The 19,176-nt window shown below is 48.5% G+C and overlaps 1 long non-coding RNA gene across 1 annotated transcript in view; it reads right to left on the reverse strand.

The window, feature by feature from the left end:
- LOC121501525 overlaps window positions 1–9,948 on the reverse strand; it is a 35,509-nt gene extending 25,561 nt beyond the window's left edge. Inside the window, exon 1 of the long non-coding RNA XR_005990623.1 lies at window positions 9,834–9,948. This is a non-coding gene — a long non-coding RNA (uncharacterized LOC121501525). The remainder of the gene's footprint in view (window positions 1–9,833) is intronic.
- Between the last annotated feature and the right edge of the window lie 9,228 nt (window positions 9,949–19,176).

Genomic DNA, 19,176 nt, shown 5'->3' on the forward strand with positions numbered 1-19,176 from the left:
CATGGAGCCATCTCACCGTGGAAGATCCTCAGGGCCAATCCCCTGCTCTACCCAGCTGCTGGCTCCGAACAAGGTGGTGTGAATGGGAGCAGTGGATCCATGGTCCTGTGCCTGCTGCCACCCCTCCCTTCCCATAAAGTGAACCCCTAGGTCATGGGTGGTGTTCAGGCTCCAGGCCAGCGAGTCAGCTGCCCCATGAGCCCATGGACAGTGGTGCTGGCTCCAACCCTGAAAGGAATGCAAGGCCACCCCCAGAACCAAGCCCATGGACCCGGGTAAATCACTGCCCTTTGCAGGATGGAAGGGGGTCCAGGAAAATCAATCTGCCACCAAGCAGCCTCCTCATCACCTCCAGGGGATGGTTCTATACCTGAAGCCCAGAGTCGACCTCACTTGCTGACAGATCAGACACTCGGAGGTGGCAGTAACTGTGGCAGCCTCGGTGAGTGGGGCACAATGTCCCGAGCCTGGCCTTCTGCTCTGCCACCATAACTGCTCCTCTTCCCGAGCCCGTGGCCCAAGCACTGTGCCAGCTAAGGACAGCGGCTGGCTGGACCACCTCATCCACTCATTGTTGGGTATCTCTGAAGCACCTGATGCTCTCTGGCACTAACGTGAGAGACCTCCAGACCAGGCCCCCTAATTCCCCATCTTCCCAATTTGCTCTCTGCAGACTTGACCAAGCAGTCCGGCCAATGCCCACAAGCCCACACATCCTGACCCCAGGCTGCTTCTCTCCCCAGACAGCGTTGATGGCTAGCAGGCCACCTGAAGCTCTGTCCGCTGTCCCGTAGGCCCACCTTGACAGCTCACACCAACGTATGGAGCTGACCCCTGCACAAACTGACCCAGCCAATTTCTCTCCTCACAGCTGGTCACAAGGAGTGCCTACCCAATGTGTGAGCTGTGAGGAACATCCATGCAACAGCAGTTGGTGACATGGGAATCTGGGCCACCTGTTCGTACAGCTTGGGGACCTGTGTCAGCCCAGTGTCCAATGGGCCACTTCCATTTTATGACAGAGGCCTGGCCTTCTGATTGGTGGGTGATTTATCAGCTCATGATAAAGCATTATGGCCACTTGGTCACTTGGTGTTCCCTGGTCAGGTGCTTAGCTTCTACCAAGGTCCAGTGGCATGTCGGGAGCCCTTCTCTGCTGCAGATGGCATAGCCTAGTTCCAGCACCTCCTGATTGGCACTGTGGCTTTCCTGTGGGAGCTTCCCACCTTATGACATCTGCTACAGATACCTCTAGTACCATTGGGTCTGATGGGTCACATGTCACAGACATCACTGCAGCTCCAAATCTGCAGCCTTCCATCACACCCCATCAATGGACCAAAGCAGTATTCTCCAGGGCTGACTATGCTTCCCCCCAACCCAGAGGCCCACCAGGAGTTGTGCTTCTTTTTCTAATGGTGAATGGTACATGGTGCAATGAGCCACCCTTTGCTTTGGAGCAGATGACCCGATGTGCCCACACGTCCCCCCGACCTCTAGAACACACACATTCTACCAAGGCTTCCAGTACACCTACTACATCTTGCTCATCGGGTCTGATTAACATGCTGCTGACAACAGAGTGGACCAATGTGGCAGACCATAGGCTGTCCAGAAGGGCCGGGGCCCTTTGAATTATACTGTAATGGACAGCAGGAAAATTCACAGATCCCTGGGGTAAGATCATGAATGCATATGGCAACCAGATCAATAGCCACATCCCACACAGAACAAGATGATGTTAACCAGCTCTGGCAAAGATGCCACATCCTTCATAGAAGCAAACTGGGAGCCACTCATTGGTTGAGTCTCTGGTTAGCCACTGTCCTCTGCCATAACCTGTTTGGCTTTTGTAGGGGCCAGATTGATACACTCAACAGGGATGTGATAAAGACCCTTACACCTGCATCCTATAAGTCTCTAAAGATGGCACCAACCTCTACTATTCCTCCAGAAATGCAATATTGATTTTGATGTGCTCTCTTAGCTGGGGTGGGGTGTGGGGGGAGGAGGATCTAGGAGGGCTATATAAGGGATTCTACCGGCCTTTCCTAATACAATAGTTCAAGTTCTGTAGCTAAAGGAACAGACATGAAGTTTCTGCTAAGTACTTCACGTTTAGGAACTGGAGACATGACCACCAGGGGGGCCTCTAGATGCAACAGGCCCATCGTGAGATGGACTTCAGCCAGGACTCCATGTATCACCTGGTCCCCTTGCACTCTTCTCTACTGCTACATCATGGCCCTCAGGTCCCTGGGCATCCATGTCAATTCGGACCCTACATCCAAAAGCCCTCGAACCATGTGGCCAGCAGCCCTGGAGATGTGCCACTCAGCTCTCCCTTCAAAAGAGAACCTGCCTGGGATCCCTGGGTGGTTTGGCGCCTGCCTTTGGCCCAGGGTGCGATCCTGGAGACCCGGGATTGAATCCCACGTCGGGCTCCTGGTGCATGGAGCCTGCTTCTCCCTCTGCCTGTGTCTCTGCCTCTCTTTCCCTCTCTCTGTGTGACTATCATAAAATAAAATAAATTAAAAATAAATAAATAAATAAATAAATAAATAAATAAATAAATAAATAAAAAGAGAGAACCTGCCAAGGGGCGCCTGGCTGGCTCAATCAGAAGAGTGTGGGACTCTTGATCTTATGGTTATGAGTTCAATCCCCACATTGGTGAAGAAATTACAAATACATACATACATACATACATTTTTAAAAAAGAGAGAACCTGCCACAAGGCTATAAGCTTGTGAGAGTAGGGCCACTATGTTGGAGCCAAGGCCATGCACTCCCCACCCACCCCCCATTCCCCAATACTCCCGGTCCACGACTATACACAGCAGAAAATATAGGGCCTCGCATTCTCTTCCCAGTGTGAGACTTTTCTAAAGGGCAACCTTTGGGGTCTGACTCCCTCAGAGCCACACTGTTGTGGGCTTTTCCCCTGCAATCCTCCTTCCTTCCTCATCTTCTTTCACTGGTACCAGTTGGCTTTTCCAAGCCACGCTTGCTCCGCCCCCTGCCCCGGGCCTTTCACAGGGGACGCCCCTACAAATTTCTTATACCTCTAACTTTATCTGTCCACCCCCAGGGAACCAGAATGACACACACCCTTTCCCCAAGTACGGCTACTACAATGAATGGCTGAAGCTTTCTGTTATGGGTTAACTTGTCCCCCACTTAAAATATGTTGAAGCTCTAGCCCCACACCAGCATCTGTGAATGTGATCGTATTTGCAAATAGGATCTCTGCAGATGATCAAGCTAAGTCGAGGCCATTAGAGTGGATCCTAATCCCATATGACCATGTCCTTCTAAAAAGGAGAAGCTTGGACCCAGAGAAGGCAATGTGAAGCAGCAGGCAGATATCAGAGTGATGCTTCCACAAGCTTCGGATTGTCATGAATTCCCAGCAAACCACCAGCAGCTGGGGGAGAGGTCTGGACCAGATTGTTCCCCACATCTTTTGAAAGAAACTATCATTACCAATCCTGCCAACCCCTTGATTTCTGACTTCTGGCCTCCAGAACTACAAGATAATACCTTTCTGTTGTTTAAGCCACATCGTTTGTGATATTTTGTTGCAGCAGCTCTAGCAAATTCATAGAGTACCCCCTTTCAGAAAAGACTGGAAAAAAATCACTATCTATGTGCTTGCCATGATATTTATGGGACCTACCCTTCCTTCAGTTGATGGATTCTGAGCCCAAGAGCTTATTCAAGTTTGGATAAAGGACCATTACCTTCCATTGGGGCATCTGACCTCATTCTTGATCACTTTTTCTTTTTTTAAGAGAGAGAGAAAGAGTGCACAGGAGGGTTGATGGAGGGCATAGGGAGAAGGAGAGAGAGAGAATCCCAAGCAGACTCCCTGCCCAGTGTAGAGCCTGACAGGGGGCTTGATCTTATGACCCTGAGATCATCACCTGAGCTGAAATCAAGAGTCAGACACTTAACCTACTGAGCCATTCAGGCACCCCAACTTTATCAAAGATTCTATTTTTTAAGTACACCCAACATGGGGCTCAAACTTACAACCCCCAAATCAAGAATCACATGCTCTACCCACTGAGCCAGCCAGGTGCCCCATTTTCAATCACTTTTGATCGTATACATTAAACAGTAGCCTCGGTGGCTGCCAATATACCTTGCTCCTGGAAAAGTCATGTACTAGTAGCCATCTCCATAGGTCTTTGCAGGTCAGAGCTCCTGGCTGCCATCTTGATCTTGCTGTCCTTTCTGGTAATTGTATCCACCTTGCTTGTGACAGTTAAGTGCAGAGTTACAGGATCCTATCATCCCCACTGCTACTGGAGAGCTCAGTTCCATAGAAGCATCTCCACTGTCAGACCTAAGCTACAGAAGACAGTGCCTCCTGGGCTTCCCAATATGCTAGTGTCGCTTCCCCAATTCATAAGGTTATCCATAAGGTTATAAGGTTATAACCTTCATAAAGAAGTGTGTTTGCCCAAGGAACTTAGTCACCCAGTGGGTTTTCCGGTCTACAGTAGAAGGCCCAATCTAGCTTGCCTACTTCTCTGAGTCTTTGTATACCTTCCTCCATGGTCTGCCACAGATGTCCCAGCACCTACTTCCTTGAATGGACACTATCACTACTTCCAAAGTTCTGAGAACTCACTCTTAAGAGCCTTTCTAAGTGTCAAATCTGAGAGAGTCTTTCCATATTGCTAAATTCTTCAATATTCTGCTATATTCAGCTTCCCTTGACTTGGTACCTTCAGGGTCCACCCCTGGGAATATTCTCCCAGTCTCTGCCCGTCCCTGTAGACTTATTCCTGGAGCTCCTTTGGTGATTAATTCCTCTTGTCCCTTAACAGGCAAAACACTCCCCTTGTGAGATCACATTGAGATGTTATTGCACTTTGAGGTCTGGTGGCCAAGAGAAGAGGGGAGAGCAGATCCCAAAGAGGGAAAGCCTTGTTTTGAAGGAGTGCTTATGTGAGGTTTCTGTATGATCTTTAATCAAGAGGCCTGCCCAGTGGGGATGACCTCTATCTTCCAACAGGACGAGTGGGCCACTTCTGCAGGCCGGAGAGTACAGGATGTCTGGGGTTCAAGGTTGTCAAGTACACCTCCCTGACAGTTCCATCTCAGGACTTGTGGACCCCACCCCCCTGGGGCCCTGGCTTTGGAGGGGAGACATCCCCAGGCTGGAAATTCAGCTTTTTCTGAAATTCTATTACGGTTAAGTTCTGAGCCTGTCTCCAGCTGCAGTGAACTTTCTTTAAATACTGCCAAGGAATCCCGAGGAATCCTCCTGACTTTGCTTTAAATTAGTGATCAATGTCCTGAGCTTGTCATTTTCTTTCTTTAAATCATCAGTGGTACCCAGCAACAACTTCTCTGTTCCGCAGTCTTTATGATTATTATTTTCCCCAATGCCTCCCAAGCACCAGAATATCGCACAAGTCATGACACTACCCTCCACCTGAGTCCTGTCCCAGGTGATGAAGGTAGAAGTCTGGCACCACCAGGGCTCTACTCCCCAGAGGGGTGGGGGTAGGGGAGCTCATCACAACTGAAAAGTAAGGCATCCAACTGAAAAACCCCATCCTTGGGTTTTGGCTTCCTGGGACCACTTTTGGTACTACCTGTCTTCAGCTGTCCAGAAGCAGAGCTCTGGGAGCAGGGATTTGCCAGGGGGAGCTCCCCAGGAAAGGCCCCTCAGGGAGTGAGGGAAGCAGGATAGGATAGGGAAGAGGGGAGGGTAAGTAACGAAACCATCTCAGACTAAGCTCAGCCTTGACCTGATGTACAAATTGTACCAGGAATTTAGCCCTGTCTGAGGCGAGGGGACAGCCTCTTATACCCTGAATCAGTTCGACATGGGCTATGAGCTGTCCCCTAAACCCTCCAGGCACTGTGGCTCCACAGTCCAGAGCACTTCTCCAGAGAAGGCACACCAGCGGGGAGAGGGGATGTGGTGGGGACACCACCAGGGGCTACAGGAACTCCAGCCCTCTCTTCTGCTACCTCAGGCCAAACCCCTGGTCAGACAATCACCATTTCATTGTCTCTGGTGAGAATCCATCACTTGTCCAGTGCTTCCCCCAAGCTGCAGGGAACACAGACCAAGCTCCAAATTCCCACTCCACTCATGCCTCTGTGACCTCTTTGATAGGCCAGAGAGGGTCACCTAGGAGTTCCAAAGTCGGTTCCCTGTGGCCAGCTTTGCAAGGATGGGGGACTTGCATGTCCCTGTTTTCCTAAAGGTTCCATCAAAGACAGCCAGAAAGTCTGAAGTTAATACCCTGCCATCTTAGTGTGTGAGCTGCATCTGATTCCAGCTTCCCACTCCCCATCCCTGATCCTCTGCCCCAAGGTTTACCCACCCTCACCCTCCTAAAATCAGCGACACAGAGGCCAGAATTCCATCCCTTCCCCCAACACCACCCTAAAGCAAGCCAGGAGGAACACAGCGGAGAGAGCGCCACCTAGTGGGCACCAAGGGCAGCGGAATCTGCAAGCGGTTCAAAGGGTCTTAGACTTTGAGACTGTGTCCCAGGGCGGGTGGGTCCAAGGGGCTGGGTGGCAAGGGACATAAAGGAAGGAGGCTAAGGGAAATGGGGGGACCAAGGTGCTTCCATGGGGTTGCCGTGAGCCGCGCCCCAGCCTCCTGCCTCTGCCTATCTTAAGGGATAATGTTGGCCCAACCAGGAGACAATGTGGTCTCTCCCTACCCCCCCACTCTTGGGAGAAATTCAGAGCATTCCAAAAAGAGTCGCTTAAAATCCATATGGGTCTGATATTCCCTTTATCCCAAGAAAAGGAGTAAGAAAAAAATTCAGAAAGGGGAGAGGGCGTGCCCTCTCCATTGTGGCCTAGAGAACATAGATCCCGTCCTCAAGATGGTCTCTCAGGCAGCAAAAAGTGTAAGTGAGCTGACAGGCAACCAGAGGTAGAGGTGGAAGGTCAATACTCCAACCGTCTCCTCTGCAGCCTCCCCTTGCAGGGCAGAAAGGAGGGAGCCTCCACATGGGTTACATGCTTCTGCTATGTGTAGATAGATGTCCTTCTAAGTGCATTAAAGGGTCTGGAAAAGGGGCACCTGGGTGGCTCAGTGACTGAGCATCTGCCTTTGGCTCAGGTTGTGATCCTGGGGTCCTGGGATCAAGTCTCACACTGGGTTCCCTGCAGGGAGTCTGCTTCTCTGCCTCTCTCTGTGTCTCTCATAATTAATTAATTAATTAATTAAAATCTTATAAAAGTTTTTTAAAAATAAAGGGTCTGGAAAAAACTGTACCCAGCTGTGAGTAGAGGCTCTCAGAGGGCGAGGAGTAGTGTTGAGGGAGCAGAAGACAGAGCTTTCACTTCTTAATTTACATGCTTCCCCAAAAATGTGGTGGGATCATGGGTGGATTTTACTTCCAGTTTTGACCTCTTTCTGTATTTTTCAAGTTAAATAGCATGTGTATCGTAAAGATGGAAAGGGTGGTGGTTGCCAGGGGTTGGGGAGAAGCGAGGACGGGGAGAGGTTTGTTTAATGGGGGCAGTTTCAATTTCATAAACAAAAGAGTCATGGCAACAGATGGTGGGGATAGCCACACAACAGTGTGAATGGATTTAATGCCCCTGGACACCTAGAAATGGTTAAAAAGGTAAATTTTGTTATGTGCATTTTACCACTACCAAAAAACAAGGAAGGAAAGAAGGAAGAAAGAAGGGAAGGAAGGAAGGAAGGAAGGAAGGAAGGAAGGAAGGAAGGAAGGAAGGAAGGAAAAGAAGTAAAGGAATTGGCAACAATGGGACACAGGGTGCCTCTGCACACTTCAGCGCCACCAATGCGGTGCCAAATCAAAGCCAAACCTGACCAAGCCTTCAGTCAGGGGTCTGCAAACCACAACGCTGAATTAAATTTGACTGGTCTTTGTTCATGTATTGTCTACGACTGCCTGCACCCTACTTTTTACAACAGCAGATTTGAGGAATTATGACAGAAACCATATGGCCCACAAAGCTTAAAATATTTACTATCTGGCTTCGAAACTTTGCCAACGCCTGCTCTAGATCCAACTACCAAATTACAAGAAATATAGGGAATAGAGGAAGTTGCCCAACAACACTAAGGTCATGCAACCAGCAAAGTCTAGACTGCAGGAAACTATAGGACAAAGTGTCCCTGTCTTCAATAGGTAGTTTACAACAACAAAAATGAAGAGCCCCTAAAGATTTTAAAAGGGCCGGGCATATAATACAAGTGTGGATGATAAGAGGGAAAAAAAAAAAAAGCTCCAAATAAAAACTTGGAAGAAAGGGGAATCCCTGGGTGGCTTGGCGGTTTGGCACCTGCCTTTGGCCCAGGGCACCATCCTGGAGTCCCAGGATCGAGTCCTGCGTCGGGCTCCTGGCATGGAGCCTGCTTCTCCCTCTGCCTGTGTCTCTGCCTCTCTCTCTCTCTCTCTCTCTGTCTATCATGAATAAATAAATAAAATCTTTAAAAAAAAAAAAACTTGAAAGAAAAAAAAAATTTTTAAAGCTCATTTTCCATGGTAGCAAGTGAGGAGATATATCTAAAACTGAAAACCAATAAAATAAAATAAAATAAAATAAAATAAAATAAAATAAAATAAAATAAAATAAAAATAATAAAACTGAAAACCAAGAATTAAGATATAAACAGTTTCATTTAGACTGAAATGAAATTTTTAAAAAGAGGAAACATCTATTAAAAGCTGAATGTGGTTGCCTCTGCATAGGGGGTTTCAAGAATCAGAGAAATGGAGTAAAGTACTAATTTCTTTAAGCCTACTGGTAGTATTGGGCTTTTTAAACTCGATATGTGTTTAAGCATAAAATATTTAAATATAAATATTTGAGTGAAATAATAACTTCAAACTTTAAAAATACGTAGGTGAATGTTCTTATCTTGGATTGTGGAAGGCCTTTATACCATCACCTGAAAATCAGAAACAACTAAGGAAATGGTCGATCTATCTGGTGGCCTAAGAATCCAAAGCTTCTGGAGCACCTTGGCTGGCTCAGTCAGTAGAGCATGTGACTCTGGATGTCAGGGTCATGAGTTCAAGCCCCACGCTGGATGTGAAGCCCACTTTAAAAATAATAAAAGAATCCAAAACTTCTCTACAGGAAAAGCTATTGTACATATAAAGTTGCAAGACAAATAGCAATTGGACAAAGGATTTGTAACAGACAATACAGACGAAAGGTTGCTTGCACAGTTCTGTTGTTACAAGCAATAGAAACTGACCTTAGCTGATTTAATCAGCAAAGGGATGGATACTGAAGGCCTCCAGATGGGAATGGCCACTGTGGTACAGTGGGTCAGGTGGAGACCCCGGTGCTGCCCCATGCTAAGCACCAGGCAATGCCCCTGCTTTCTCCCTCTCCAGAATAAAGTCTGTGCAGTTCTTGCTACCTCTAATCATTAGCTTCCAGGTGCATTTCTGAGGCAAGAGCACCTGAATGGCAGAGCCTGCATCACAGGCCTGCATCCTAGCTGCAAGGGAGGCTGGAAAGCAAGGCCAGGATCTGTAGCAGAAATCAGGGGATACCTCAAAGGGAGGAAAGGAATTCAGATGCTGAGTGGACAAAAATAACTACAGATGTGCATTACAATCCCTAATGTCTCAAGAGACCTTATAATTCATTAACAAAAGATGAAAAACTTGATAGAAGAATAGACAAAGGACATGAAGGGACAATTGATAAAACAAGTGAAATTAGCCAGCAAGTACATAAAAAGCTGTGTAGCCTCACCAATATGGCAGCCACTGGCGGTTGCCTACTCTAAACCAATTCCCAACTTCTTCCTTGCTGGCCAAAACCTGATGTTGTTTGGCTATCAACTTTACCTGCAAACAAGTCAGGGGACAGCATGCAGTCCAACTCCAGTCAATGAGCTGTGCAAACAGGTCCACTGAGGGGCTTCCAGGAAAGATTTCAGTCTTAGTCATCAGCTGCTAGCTGCATAACAAACATCCTCCAAATCTTGATAGCTAACACAACAAAAGTTTCACTCTTGCTCATGCGTAGAAGTCTTACGTGGCTATTCCTGGTTGGGGGCTCTTCCTGAGCAGTTCTCCTCCAGGAGTTCTCCTCCAGGCAATGACTCAGAAACCAAAGACCCTTCTACCATGTTTTCTGCCTCAGGATATATAACCCCCCACCCATGCACCCCCCTCAGATCGCTGCATTTGGTGCCTTCTGCTCACATTCCACTGGGCAGAACAGATTACATGGTCACAGGGACAAACCTGGCTGCAGAGGAAGCTGGGAACTGTAGTTTAGCTATGTGCCCAGAAGAAAAGGAGCCAAATTTAGAGAACACCAACCACTGTCCTTGCCACAATTCCCTCTCTGGTCACCACACATTCATTCAGCTCTTCCTCCCACAGAGAGGGCTCCCTTAATCGGGCTCTGATCCTCCTCTCTTAGCAAAACCCCCTTCTCATTGCCCTCTATGGCCTGAGGATGCTTTTGCATGAACCTCCTTGCCCACATCTGAAGTGGATATTGTAGGGCAAGAGCTCCTTAGGGTCTGTATGGCTTTTGTCCCTCGCTCTCTGCTCCCCGTATGAGACCTACAGAGTACATGGTGCCCTCCTGCAGCACATCATAATGACTGGGTCCCAGTTTGGCCCGGTTGGTTGCCACCAGCCCATGTTCTACCCACAAGACTCACCGCTGAGGCTGTACAGATTGAAGGAGCTTTGGGCAAGCAGAGAAGAGCGCCCACCCCAGAGGGACCAGGGCTTCATCCACTTCTTGGCACAAAGGGATGAAGGGGCGAGGCCTCAAGTGGTTTGATGAGCACTGTCTGCGGAGTGGGGATGCACACAGCACACACAAGGAAGTCTCTCAAGAACTCAAAACACAAAACAAAACAAAACAAAACAAAACAAAAGAACTCAAAACACAGACATACACGGGACTTCCAGAATTAAAATTTAATAGAGGAAGCGAAAAAAGGAAAGGTCCCTTGAGAACAAACACTGCATTCTGGAAGACTGATGAAGGGGCCCTGCTCCCCACTTAGAGCCAAAATGTGAAGCAATGAAAGCACGGAGAAAAAGATAAGAGGCTGCAAAATCAGATTCAGGACCCCAAATTGTGGGTACTAGGGTTTCTAGAAGGAGGAAAATGAACAAAAGAAGATGTGGTGATAACATTTCTTTCTGGCTCTTCCAGAAAGAGAGAGGAGAACTGTGAGATTTGAAGGGGCTGCAGGCAGAAGTGATAAATAAAGAATACCCACCTCCACGCAGCTCAGCGAGAAGCCTGAGCTCCACAGATGAGAAACAAGGTCTTTGGAGCTTCCAGAAAGAATGGTCCCTAACAGGCAGAGAAGCCAGCTTTTCATTTGCATCCCTGGAGGTGAGAGGGGAGGGAACCCATTTACAAACTGATGAGGGAAGGCAGCCCAGGATGAGAAAAGCTCCTCCAGAGCAACAAGGAGAACAGACCAGCCCTCTGACAAGTTGAAAATCAAATCCAACAAAAATCTTACAAGAGTGGAAGACAGTGTGGGAGACACAGTGGTGAGCCATAAAGCCTGGTTAGTTACATTTCAGGAGATGCTAAGGTGCCTGAGAAAGAGGATGTAATTATTTCAAAGGGATCACTGCAAGCCAGGAAACACACTCTAAAGGAAAAGTTAATAATAAATAGCCTAAAATGGAACAAAAATGTCTAGATGACATCAGCAAAACTCAGGACATGAGTTGGGGGCTGTGGCCAGGGAGCAAGAGAGGGGAAGTATTCTAGAGTTCATTTTTTGCTGAGTAAAAACGTCAGCGGGGGTATTTGTAACACTTCACTTGAATATGGTAAGAGGGTATTAGAGGTTTAAATGAGATTATTTAAGGCTAGAAATTAGCCACTGGTAGAACCCAGGACCCCTATGGAACTTCTAAATCAGGAGCACACCGGATGGAGGAGGCTAGAAATAAAAATGAAGTTGTTCAAGCCAGTGAGAGTGAAGAAAGGCAAAAAAACAACAACAACAAAGTGAAATAATTGGAAAAGCCATAGCATTCCACCCCCTTGCAGAGTGCCTTGCTGTTGGCTAGAAGGTGGGAAAGAAAATCCATTTCCCAGACGCAGCCCCATTCTGCCTGTGACCTTGCTTCCACCAAGCAGCCACACGAGAGGGACATCCCAGGGCCAGAGTGAGGCCAGCCCTGCTTCTGCTTTCAGGCCTGAGTGGTGGTGAGGGGTGGGGCTGGGTTCCCCAGGGCAGAGCTGCCTCTGCTGGGGTGAACCACGGCCTGGTCACGCCATCCTGGAGCCCACAGTCATGACAGCCACGTCTTAAGCCCTGTGTCCAGCAGAGACAGTGTGGCCCTGGGCCAGCATCCAGTGGGTGGCAAGCTGAGTCCCTGGTTTCCCAGTCTTGCTGGGAATAGAGGCTCCCTTTCAGGCCACTTGTGTGGTGCCTCTCAGGCGCTCACTCCCGGAAGCTCCTCCAGCTATTCCAATGATTTTGTAAGCACCTGATTCCTTGTATAAATCCCTCTGTGCTTAAGCTAGATGATGGCTGTTACCTGCGACTGAACTGTCACTAACACAGACAGTAAACATGAAATAAGATGGAAGGGCCAGAAAGAAATGTTATCAGTTGTCACAATAAATATGAATGGCTAAATCCCTCTAATTAACTTTGAAGTTCAAACTGGGGAAGAATGAAGGAGAGAGAGAAGAAGGAGGAAGAGAGAGAATGAGGGAGGGGGAAGAGAGGATGGGGGTGGGGGAGGAGGAGATGGGGAGAGAGAAAGAAGGAGGGGGAGGAAGAGATGGGAGAGGAGGAGATCGGAGAGGGGGAGGGGAAGGAGAGGAGATGGGAGAGGGGAGGGAAGGAGAGGAGATGGGGGAGGGGGAGGGGGAGAACCAAGAGGGAGGAAGAGGAACGAAAGAAGAAGGGGAGAAAGAAATTGCCATTAAACACAAGCACTTTGGAAAACCATTTGGCCCTCTCTATCTACTAAAGCTAAACATATGGCTGCCTACCCAGTGGTCCAGCAAGTCCTCTCCTAGGTCAAAACCCAAGACAAATGAATGCATATTTCCACCAAAAAGCATGTATAAACATGGTTATCACAGGATCACTCAATATAGTCCCCAAACAGCAACAACCCAAATGTCTGTTAACAGCAGAACAGATGAATAATGGTATATACGCAGGAGTGGACAACTCCAGAACAAGGAAACAAGGAATATTCCACTGCTACACCCAATAATACAGATGAATCTTGCAAACGTAATATTTGGAGGAAAAAAAGCCACACAAACAAGAGCACATACTGAGGGATTTGGTTTTATGTGAAGTTCCAGAACAGGCCATAGAACACACACAAGCAATAGAAGTGAGAATAATGGTTACTGAACTCTGGGAGGGGAACAAGAGAGCCCAGGGGGTGGGGAGGAATGTCCTGTCTCCATCCGGGTGCTGGTCGCATGGGTAGAGATCTACCTAAAATATGAGCGAATCGTCTACTTAAGGCTAGTACATTTTGCTCACTATATCAGATGTTTAGTACAGCTCAATAAATGTTTTAATTCTGTCATACTATTAAAAAGAAGATAAATCTTTAAAAAGTGAAAAGAAATGCTGAAAAGAAACTAACTTGTTTGAGAAAAAAAGAAAATTCTAAAGAAATACATTTTCAAGACCAACTATAGACCTGCTTGGTAGTCTGCTGTTTTGAACAGCGCCTCGGCACTCTGCGGGGAGGAGGGCACCTGCTCTTCTTCAGTTCTGGTCTCCTTCCTGCCTCCACCCAAGGAAAACCTACTTCCCTCACTCCTAGGCACTAAAGTTCAAGCAGCCACCTACTGTATGCACCATGCTGCCCAGGTGGGTCCTTCCTTTCCCTGCCCACAGCTTGGCACAGAAAAGCTGGATCTAACCATTTGTTAATACATTATACTTGGGCTGCTTGAACCGCTCCCTCAGTGTTGGCTCCCAGTGAGGTCCCTGAGAGCACCGAGGGAAGGTCCTGCCCCAAGGAGTCACCCACGTAAAGAGCACTGACTCAAAATATACCATGCCCATTCTACACAGTAGGCCAAAGTGACAGCCCTAATTCCACCTCCTGTGTGGCCACATCCTTACTGTGGCCTGACCATGAGTGGGGGACACTTTCCTACTCCTTGACTCTGAGATTGTCCTTAGGATTTGCTTTGGCCAGTGCCAGTTGGCCAAGTCCCAAGAGGCCTAATAATATGTTCTGCTCACCCTCTTGTGCTCCTCTGTCATGAGACACAAGCCTAGCTAGTCCACCAGCCCAAGAAGAAGAGACATGTGGGACCGAGCTAGCTGTCTGCACAGCCACCACCTGGCTACATCAGCCAAGCCCCAACCAATCCACAAACTCGTGCAAATAAATCATTGTCATCCTAAGCCACTGGCTTTGGGGATGATTTGTTACGTGGCACTATGGTGGCAGTAGCTAACATCCTGCTACTCAAGAACCGTGTGACCAGGACCACATGAGGGACAAACAAGGAGGGCGAGATCAGTGTGCAAGAAGGATCAAGAAGCTTCACAGAGAATGCAGCTCCATATATTGGCAGCCTCCTTGTATGTCAGGTACCGTGTATACAGTCTAATTTATCCTCATCAATATCAATATATCTGCAAGGGAAATGCTGTTATTCCAGCAATGCTGACCCTCTTCATTCCCCGAGGACATGAGTCAGCGGGCCTGAGCTGTCCCTTGCCCTCTCCAGAGGGCACCCTCCGCCCCGTCCACCGCATAACCCCCTCCCACTCCCTGTTTCCTCATGCTTGGCCCCAGCTACTCGTCTTCATTACCTGCCTGGCCCCTTTGGGCAATGGAGCTGGAGATGCCCAGGAGAGAGACAGAAATGTCCTCGAGGCCGAGACAAGCCTTGTCTCCTGTGGGACGGATGCCCGCAGATGCTGCCAGAAGACTAAGGAAGAGAGCCAGCAAAGACTGGCCACCCCCGCGTAGGACAGCAGAGGGCCCGTGCCTTCTGCAGCACCATAGGGCAGAAGCCAAGCTGCAAAAGGTGTTTTTTTGTTTTTTGTTTTAAAACCAGAAAGAGCTCCTAGGGCTCAGAAGCAGGGAAATGGAGGCTGTGTAGATGAGCTTCTGGTTTGTCCATGGTGTGACTTGTGTAAAGCCCAGAGATACGGGACAAAACATGGGTTCCTCATTCCTCCCAGAACTGTTCCTAAACTGGGTTATTGCCTCCGTTTTTCTCCAGGCCACTACATTCTGCTTTGCTCCACATTTTTTTGGTACAAAAGATACCAAAGTACATGAATAGGGTTGGGCGATTTCCCAGAAAGAAAGAAAAAAAAAAAAAAAACCCTGCTTTGGTTTCCATAGCTGTAGAATCATTGTTCCCTAAATACCTGGTCCATCATTTCTTTTCTGGGCACATCCCAGGAGAATAAGCCAAAATGCTGCTCAGACGCATCCAATCCCACCTCTGCCCCAGATATCTGAGCGCCTTGGGAGGCAGAGACTTCAGCGGAGGTAAGACCAGACAATGTCCAGTCCAGCCTCTGTGTGGGATCAGACTCGTGTTCCAGACGTCATTAAAATAGCCTCGACTAATAGTTCTCAGAAACTACAAAGGAACCTAATGGCACTGTGTGAAATCTCTCCTCTTATACTCTTGTGAGAGGGATCCCTGGGTGGCGCAGCGGTTTGGCGCCTGCCTTTAGCCCAGGGCGCGATCCTGGAGACCCGGGATCGAATCCCACATCAGGCTCCCGGTGCATGGAGCCTGCTTCTCCCTCCGCCTGTGTCTCTGTCTCTCTCTCTCTCTCTGTGACTATCATAAATAAATAAAAATAAATTAAAAAAATATTTTATACTCTTGTGAGAATGGGGTCCCAGGGACCATCGGGTCCCAGGCACCCCCCTACCCCTGCTCTCTCTCCCTCCCTTAACTCTCTGCTCCAGCCCACCCCAAATCCCCCAACCCCACCAAGGCAGTTCCCACTGTCTCCTCAGCTCTTATTCCCATCCTCCCAATTTTGCATCGAGGAGCCCAGGAACGGACCTGGCAAGAACAGGGAAGTTGGCCCAGCCAGGATAGTAGAGGAAGGGTCCCATCAGGAGGCAAGAGAAGGGGTAACAAAGTAGCCCTCAGCATGCACGCACTGAAGAATATTGCCCCGTGACAGAAATGAGTCCTAGTTGCTCCACAGAGGTCTGGCGGCTGAGGGTCCTGACCTGGGGGTATCCTACAGCAGCTACCAAGCTGTATCATTAAGGATGCTCTCAAGAAACTGGGAAAATGGAATCCAAAAGTCCGAGGGGTGAGGCATGATCAGACAATGTCATCAAAAACTGTGTTCTTACAGTGTACCTGGGTGGCTCAGCGGTTGTGCATCTGCCTTTGGCTCAGGTTGTGATCCCGGGGTCCTGGGATTGAGTCCTGCATCAGTCTCCCCAGGGAGCCTGCTTCTCCCTCTGCCTGTGTCTCTGCCTCTCTCTGTGTGTCTTTCATGAATAAATAAATAAAAATTTTTAAATTGTGCTCTTTCTAGGTCTCTGCTCCTGCCATCAGCCCCTCCTATGGTCACAGGGCAGCCACCAGCCCATGAACAGCTGGGCTGCCTGGTTCCTTGATCACAATTAGTGGGAGAGGGTCACCGGTATGCTGGTAAGCTAGCTTGGGGTTGGAGGGACTCTTATTTGTAGCATTTGCCAATTTCTGCGGTGTAAATCCTCTCATGTGGCTGACCTCAAGCTACCAACCTGACAACACAGTTGGAAAGAAATGCAGATGGTTGATTCTCACAAGACAGTTCTCACCAGTTCCAGCACACTCCTGGGGGTAGAGCAACATCCTTCTCCAGAGCAAGTGAAATCCCCATGGAACAGAGGATGAGATTTCACAGATGGGTTTAGACCTATCAGGCTCACCCCGGGAGCTGGGAGCAAGGTCAAACCTACCCAGACCATTTGTCAGCTGCATGGCAGGTGTGGGAAGCAGGGAGGTGCCCGGGCTGGGAGAGGCGGCTGTGATGGACATGTCTCATCCTGCCAGTGTCCTCTCCCCAGCATTTCCACCCAGCCAGCCAGCATCTCACAGTTTCCAGCAGTGGCCCCACAGGCAGGCTCCCACCCAGGATAGTGATGGGCAGTGGCTGATTCCTGGTCTGGGGGACAGTGAAGTCATGAGAATGGCAGATAGAAGGGCTTCCAGGAGAACTAGAGGCAGCAAAAGCCAATATTCCTTACCAGGTCCCAGAAACCACTTCGGGGGGCCCTCATAGTGCCTTTGCACCAAGCAGCCTGATTGCTGGCAGGACGATAGCAGCTGCCGCAGCCTGACACAAACAGAGCGGGACACTTCCAGGCAAAAAGGCAGGATCCCTCACTCCCAGCCTGCAAGCTCTGGGTCTCGTGGTCCATCTCTGAAACCCACTGAGGGGGGAAGAAGGTGCAAGGCCAGTATCCCTGACCCCCAAGGCCATGGTTCATGACCACGTTGTCAGATGGCTTGTTTTTCTTACAAGCTACACCCAGGGCATGGGAAACCAGAGCACTTTGTAAGACCTTGACACGGTCCCCAAAGTCAGAGGTTTCAGCCCTCATCCAGGCTGAGACTGAGGTCCTGAAAGCTCCCCCTCTGCCGCTGGTTTCCTGGCCCAGAACCACACGGTGGGCTTGGAGCGATGCCTCCTACATCATCTGTGCAGAAACCTGCTTCTCTTTGCTGCCAGTGAGCTAATTGCTGAGTTAATTGGCAATGTGTTGTAGGGTGAAAAAAAGCAGGTTATAAAACTGTATTTATAGTTTGACATCATTCTGGAGGAAAAGGAAAGACGTGTGTGTTTGTGTGTACATGTTAGAGGGTGCCTCTCTGTGCTAATGTAAATGGAGCAAGAAGAGAGTGGGACGTCCTCACTGGGGAGTCGGGGGGGGGGGGCGATTCTACACCTCCCCCAGGGGACACTCAACAGTGTCTGGAGACACTGTTAGTTGTCATACTCAGGGGAAGGTTCTATGGGCCTTTAGTGCAAAGAGCTCAGAAATCCTGCTGCTAGCTATCCTACAGGGCACCAGCAGGCCCCACAGCAGAGAATGACCACCCTAAATGCCAACCGTTTGGAGGGCAAAAGGCCGTGATCCAGAGCAGCATCCCCGAGTGGGGGTCCTCTGATGAGCAGGACCAGCATCACCAAGGAACTGATTAGAAATTATAATTCCTGCTCCCACTCCATTTATTGTATCAAACACTTGGGGCAGGGGGCGGGCAGGAGATCTCTGCCTTTAACAAGCCTCCTAGGTGATGCTGATGCGTGGTCCAGTTTGAGACTCACCAGTCTAAGGATATACAGGTGACCTTGAACAACACAGGTCAGAACAGCACAGGTCCACTTATACTGAATTTTTTTGGTACAGTGCAGTATTGAAGATGTATTCTCTCTTCCTTATGATTTTCTTTCTTTTTAAGATTTTATTTATTTATTTGACAGAGAGAGAGCACACACAAGGGGGGATCAGCAGGCAGAGGGAGAGGGAGGAGTAGGCTCCCCACTGACCAAGGAGCCTGATGCAGGGCTTGATCCTAAGACCCCAGGATCATGACTTGAGCTGAAGGCAGATGCTTAACTGACTGAGCCACCAGGAGCCCCTTCCTTATGATTTTCTTAATAACACTTTTTTTTCTCTAACTCACTTTACTGTCAAACTACAATATGTAATACTTATATAAAATATATGCTAATTGACTTGTCTATGTCAATAGTAGACTATCAGTAGTTCAGTTTGGGGGGAATCAGAAGTTAGATGTGGATTTTCGACTGCATGGGGAGGTGCCCCAACCCCTGGATTGTTCAAGGGTCAACTGTACATATTTTATTACTGGATTTGGGGGACAATGACTTTTATGTTTTTCTTTTTCTCTGCATTTTCTAACATCTCTATATTTAAGCAAGTACAATCTTTATGATAAAACTATAATTTAAGATCTTAATCAGCAATTGTGAAGTTTCCTTGTTGGAGGGGTAGAGGAGAGAAGAGGAGATTCCAAGACCAGAATGTAGACTCTGGCTCAATTTAACAAACAAGCTGTGTGACCTTGAACGAGCAAGGTTCCTGAGCCTCATCTTCCTCACCTGGGAAATGGGTACGAGAATGGTCCCTCTCTCTCAAGTTTACTGGGGGCATGAGATAAAATATCCCAGCCAAAAACACCCAGAGCTGT

This window comes from Vulpes lagopus, chromosome 11, assembly GCF_018345385.1.
Source record: "Vulpes lagopus strain Blue_001 chromosome 11, ASM1834538v1, whole genome shotgun sequence".
NCBI classification, from domain to species: domain Eukaryota; kingdom Metazoa; phylum Chordata; class Mammalia; order Carnivora; family Canidae; genus Vulpes; species Vulpes lagopus.